Source organism: Rhipicephalus sanguineus, unplaced genomic scaffold (genome assembly GCF_013339695.2).
Source record: "Rhipicephalus sanguineus isolate Rsan-2018 unplaced genomic scaffold, BIME_Rsan_1.4 Seq166, whole genome shotgun sequence".
In the NCBI taxonomy this organism is placed as follows: domain Eukaryota; kingdom Metazoa; phylum Arthropoda; class Arachnida; order Ixodida; family Ixodidae; genus Rhipicephalus; species Rhipicephalus sanguineus.
The window spans coordinates 33,263-40,001 of record NW_023614663.1 but is presented as its reverse complement, the minus strand read 5'-3'; positions in this window follow the sequence as shown (position 1 = coordinate 40,001).

Below are 6,739 nucleotides of genomic sequence, written 5' to 3'. Positions count from 1 at the left end.
GGATTAACTCATATGAAACTGAAGTAGCTGTGAATGGTACAGTGAAACCTCGTTAATACGTACCTGCCGGGAACGCGGCATAACTACGCACTAAACGGTAGTACGCATTAAACACCAAGTACAAATTTGCATCTCCTAGCGTACGCCATCGCCGCCAGCAAATAAATAGAGTGCCACAGCAAATATTGCCTAAAGTACCCACCGCAAAACCTTTTCTTTCTTTTTGCCAAAGTGGAGAAAAGATCCTGGCACACTCGCACGACCGCCCGATAGCGCGCAGTGGCGACGCCGAAGAGCATTTCGAAACTATTGCAGGGTCCGGGATACGCGGTCAACGCAGTGACCGACATAGCGACAGAACGGACAGTGTCTGCTTTTCGCGATATATGTGCATGCGTCTATCCGCGATTTGCTACTAAACGAAAACTGACACAGTTCCAGTGAAACGCGGTACGGCTGTGTGGAGCCGATCGTCTCCCGACTAGTTGCGTGCAGCGCGTCGCCTACTCGGCTCACGCCGTCACTACTGGGCCACTTGCTGTGCCGCACGCGCGCATTTATCGTAGGAATGTTGTTCGTACCCACTTCGCTCCAGATCGTGCACAGATGCGGCGAGTAGCTTGTTCGGTTAACGCAGCGATGACGAGCTTCATGCAAGCAATGCGCACTCCGCGATGCTCTAGTGGTCCTGACAGCGGACGGAGGTGCGTTGGGTGGTCGCCTAATAAAAGCGTGCAGTATGGTTACAACCGCGCTACGCTTGCTGTATCGTACACGTGCGTTTAGTGTGATAGCGTTAATGCAGCGAGGTTTCTCGGCGCCCGCGACCCGCAACGCTAACTACGCAACAGCGATCTGCTTTCGCTTCTACAAAGCGGTGCGCGCCTGATGACGGCTTAGTAGCGTTTGCTATCGGGCTACATGGCTGAAGTTCTTCGATCCTACCGAGCATTTGCGCCACCAATTCAACTTCAGCCTTGAAGATGGCCGCGCACAACGAAGCATCAGCGATCGGCGGCCCAGCGCGTTCAGGTTGTCGTCTAATAAAAGCGTGCAGTAAGCGCTGCGCCGCACGCGTGCCCGAGCAGATAGCTGAAGATACTTATTGTGATAAGGTTGTCGGCGATAAGTCATGTCGGCGCGTTCGTCGGTGGCCGCCACCTCGCCTTCGTTCTTTCCCGATGCTTACCAGCAAAGGCGTCGACGCAATCGCGCGGAAGTCGGAATCGGGGATCGACTGGTCTGCGCACTTCTCAAAAAGGCGGAAGACCTTTGGCGGCACATTCTGGCGTCGGGAAGTTGAGCGGCGCAGTAAAATTTTATGGCACAAAAAGTTGTCGCGGTACGCAGGGTACGCACTAACCGGTAGGCACAGGGCGAACCACTACGGCTTATGCGGTCAGCGAATGCATTGAGCTCTATGGGACTCGGTCGGGGATTCGTCGCAACTACGTTTTAACCGTTGGTACGTTTAAAGCGGGTACGTATTAACGAGGTTTGACTGTACCTTGCCTGTTTAGCCATGAATGCGGTATGCAAGTTGCACACCTATCACTAAAAGCTACTCAGTGTGCACTCGAGAATGGCACTGCCCCCCATCATTTCTTTTACTGTGACATTAGATGCACCATAAACCATCAGCAAGAACCTGCAGCCATGGGGAGAGGTGCTGGAAGGAGCACAGCACAGGCGCACTGTCAGTGCTCTTACCCACGGAACCTTTGCATCGCCACATGTAGTGCATGACACAGGGCTTTGCTCTGTCGTCACTAAATTGCCGTACTACTATACCAGACTGCACAATGCATTCAAGTTTTTTTGGTCTGCAATCACCTGCTCATGACCTTTGAAATATGCACCTCTTCTCTATCATCATATACAGTCGATCCCGGATATATCGAACTTGAAGGGGACCGCGAAATAGTTCGATATATCGATAATTCGAAATACGAAATATGCGTATGTAAGGCTTTAATTAAAGTACTGCAGGCCTCGACACAGTTTTCTGAAATCGTAAAAAGCGCGAACATGACGATTCGCTCACATATGCTAAAGAGCAAGGCGAGAACTTCTTTTGCAAGTTAGCGCACTTTATTTCGCATGAAAAAAGTCCGTCAACTTGTCTTGCTTCTTGCGCGCCGTGAATTCATCAAGTCATCGTCAACAATATTGAAGCTTTCCAAATAAATAGATTCAGCACCTTCCACCACAACAGCAATGATCGACGCTGAACGCTGATGCGAGCTCTGTAGCGCGGTAAAGGGTTTAGCGGTGGCAACGGCGGATGGCATCTTCAAACCGCACGGGTCCATTTCCGCAGCACCGGCAACGTCAGTTATGATCCCGCCATCGATGCAGTAAGAAACAGCTACGTCGTTATCTGCACCGATGAAGTCACTCTCTGTGCTCTCGTCGGATACGGCGTCCGGAAACGCTAAGTCGCAAAATTCACTGAGGGCCCGCTTACGCTAGCGGCACGGCAGCTCACCGTTTGCCGTTTGACGTTCTCAGGCTGCCGTGCGCAAGCGATTTCGTTCGCGCACGTCAGTCGTTCTTTGCCGTTCGCAGAATAGGTCCGAGACCCATTTTCTCGCCGTCCTCCGTCTGCCGCAGAGCGACGTGGCCAATCAGCGACGGAGGAGCGGTTGCCATGACTACGGCGCGCCGCGTCGTCTGCTTTCGGCTTTCCGCGTCGTGTGCGTCTGGCGCAGGACGCTTCGAGCTGCTTGCTTTTCTTTCTGCGCTTTTCACACTAGAAGTGCCGATGTCGTCCGTGTCGTTGCCAGGCATGATTCCAGCAGTCAGTAGAGCGTTTCAGTCAGTCCGATATTAAAAGGCATCCCGTAAAACCAAATAAAGTGTCCCCAAGCTGGCGGCAGGTCAAGTCGCGCCAGCTATGGAGGATTAGAAACAACTAACAAACGCGTAATCTATGTCCTCCGAGCATTCGGAAGCACCCATCTCGACTCGCTAAACCTACAGCATCGATTATTTGAGTATGGCTCTCCAAAACGGGGCCGAATCGGTACGAATACTTTGCTGTCGAAGCTTAAGGACATGAATCTAAAGCAAATGGAAGCATCAGTTCGGAGCTTACACGCTACAGAGCGCACGGCGGCCACTTGATAGATTCGAGGTGGACGACAACCGCTTTTAGCAGTGCGGCCATGTTTTTCGGAGGCTTGCCGGTGAAGCTTGCCGTGCAAGTAGGACAGCACTCGCGTGTGCGGCGACGGCGGATGTTCTACGGCACCGCGCCGTTGCGGCAGGCTTGCCGCTAGCGTGAGCGGGCCCTAAGGAAACAGTGCACGACGGTGCTTTACTTGACGCCGTTCCAAGCACCGGTCATCAATTTTATCGCTACGTGTGGGACAATGCTTAGTTCGACTCCCGAATGACGATTTATCAATAACAAAGCGCGAAGTACACATTCTGCAAGAGACAACGCTGCACGAAGAAACATTTCTCCACCGTCGACATGCTGGCGATACCGATGGCACTTGTGGCTTTGCAGAAGGCAGCCGCTACTTTGGCGAGAAATGCGAAAAAAGCGTAGCCTCTGAGATCAGCATTTTAAAACCGAAAACACTAAAAATATGTCACGAGGTTGCGGATCTCGAAGGCCATGCTTTGCGGGCCCGCATGCCACGCAAAGAGACAAGGAAGGGAATGCAAACGTTACAAGGCTGCCAAGTCACTTCGAATTCTCATTTTGGTACCCTCGGCAATCAGCCTCTTTGAAAAACACTAGCCCATGCGTTAAAACCTGCGGACCGGGCGTCAAATATACCGGTGAACTGACAAGCGCTGCGCAACGAATTAGAGCAACGCAAATTCGTCACCTGCGCGCGACGAGGGATTGGAACTTATAAGAATGCGGCCGAAAAATGATCAATAGTTGTTAGGAAAAATGCACTTTCTGGGCTTCGGCGCGGGGCAGCGTTCGATATAGCGGATGTTTCGCTGTGCGGGAGTTCGATATACGTGCACATCATCCCCATACTTTTGCATGGGAAATTCAAGGGGATTTCTCAACTGTTCGATATAGCCAATAATTCGATATATCCGAGTTCGATATATCCAGGATCGATTGTATAAGATAAAGGTTGCACTTGGCTCTTTGGACACCACTAGATGATTCTGGTTTTCAACTTTTTCTAAACGAGCACCAGATTGCCAATGTTTACAGTCATACAAATATTCAACAAAAAAAAACGGCATTTGAGCAAAGTCTTCAAAGCAGGCCTACAGGCTTGCTTGCACTCCACTGGTAGCATTGGTGCACAAATTGCCATAGCAACAACCAATCTGAGGTCTCCACATATTGTGAATTTTGTCAATCACTCTTTTTGCTTTCTTTTGCACCCTTTTCCCGTGCAGCCACTGCATGCGACAAGGGTGCAAAGGGAAAGACATCATTTTAAGCTTTCGAGCCATGCCAAGATGGTGGTGCTTGGCGGCGGAAAAGACAGCATTTCGTATAACTTTTGATCTCCTTTCTCATTGTCCGTGCTGACTAGATTACTTTGCATTTTCAGCTAAATCATTTTCGTGCAGTGTAGATAAAAGGCAGTGTAGATAAAGGCAATAATACAGGCACTGGAAGTGCCAAAAACGGCAGTTTTCTTTTTTCTTCTTTAGCATGTTTCACGATCACCTGCGTACACATCGCGCCTCCCGTGGAGCAATTCATGCAAAGTGAAGTGAATGTGTGCCTTTAATACAAAGGTAAGCCTTCTTCTGCCTTAATAAAATGCTTTGTTGGGCACGTTGGTTCATTCTGAAATAGATTTGAGCGCAAACGGACGAGACACAAGAAGAGAAGATGACTACCCGAGTGCTCACTACCAAGTGGTTTTATATTCGGGAAAAACATGAGAGTATAAAGCTCAGTACATCACAGGCGCGCCTGCACACACATCAAGTGAGAAAGATCACAAAAGCTTATCTTAAATTGCGCTCAATCAACTGAAACTCACTGACCCGCAAATATACCGACGTTTGGCTAACACAATCTGTGCCTTTCTTTTTAATGTAAAAAGCCTACAAAAGCTCGCGTGCCACGGTGTCTCTGCTGCGGCCCAGTAACTTCAGTTCAGAGAACAGAGGCACACAGTCACACTTTGTGCAGTGCGCCGGAAGGTGCATGCACCGATCATTTGTGAGTGACAGCTCATGCTCACATGCCTGGTCGTTGACAAACCGGCTTGTTTGTCCGATATAGGACTTCCCGCAGCTCAGTGGCAACTCATACACGACCGCCTCTGCACAATCCCTGTAGGGCCAGGTGTGCTTTTTTCCACAAGACACTTTCTTTCTTTTTTTTCTTTTTTTTTACTTCGCCAGCTATATGCGCATGAAGCTTCTACAGCTTTTTCGGCGCTGATATGACAACAGGCACAATGCGCCTAGTCGCCACTTTCTTGAGGTTGTGAGTCACATTGTGTATGTACAGCAGTACCTTGGGCCTTATGGCGCTCTTCTGTATTTCCTTGCTCCTCCCCTTTCCTTCAATCTTCTGGAGTGGCGACTCCACAGTGGCCACCAGAACGGTTTCCAGATACCCTGAAGACCGCAGCTGTTCCACTTGTTGGCAGAAACTGGTTAAGGCTTCGTGTTCGCAAGACTTCTTCTGCCTGATTCCTTGGTTATGGTCATGACAGTGATCGTGAACATTCCGACCTGGCACTCATTCCTTCTCTACAAAACTTTGTCCAGCATAATGATCGCACCTCCAAGTCGGGGTCAATTTTTTCAAGACAAAAGTGCGACGATCATCATATCATTATGTGAGTAAATATGGCAGCTCAAGCAGCGATCACTTTTAAAGAAACAAAAAGAAATGATCACAAATTTCACTCGTACTAAAACGTGATAGTCACAGAGGCACCCCACTCCTTCCATTTTCATATATAGCGCTTTGTTTATTTGACACAACCTTAATGAAAACCCGCAGATAATGAAGCCAAGGAAGGTATAGGGGACATTAATTGTGCTGCTTTAAGTGTATTGTAACACTCGTGATATAGATGTGAATAAAGTAAAGTGGACGAAAAGACAACTTGCCGCCGGCAGGGACCGAACCTGCAACCTTCGGATCGGTCCCTGCCAGTTCGGTCCCTGCCGGCGGCAAGTTGTCTTTTCGTCCACTTTACTTTCTTCACATCTATATCACGAGTGTTACAACACACTTAAAACAATACAATTAACGTCCCCTATACCTTCCTTGGCTTCATTATCTGCGGGTTTTCATTAAGGTTGTGTCAAACAAAGAAGCGAGCCCTCAAAAATTCCCTTCCTTCATGCTTTGTTTATTACTTTCATTAGATTGAATTTTCTTAATTCAAAAACAGCGGGCATCCCTGAGAAATTTGAATTAAGGAGCTTTTACTCTTTAGTGTGTGGATGTAATTCATTTACAGGAGAAGAAAGTTTGAGCGGCCAATCGCCAGGGTTTTCGCGACACCTGGGGGCATAAAGTTCAATCGTGCAATGGCGGACGGCTGTGAGAGACCAACTTAGCCCCAGCCACTGACCTGCAGTCAACCCAACCGTTCAGCAAACAAGTTGAGGAGGAAAAGCAGTGCTAACAAGGAGGACAACATTTAATTGCCCGTAGCTCCCTTAATACAAGGAGCTTTGCTAAAATTATGGTGAAAATGATTTGATTACGTTGTAGTACAAGTGCTTAAACAAATTTTAAAAATGTTTCAGGTACCGTTTACCGAAAAAACAGCCG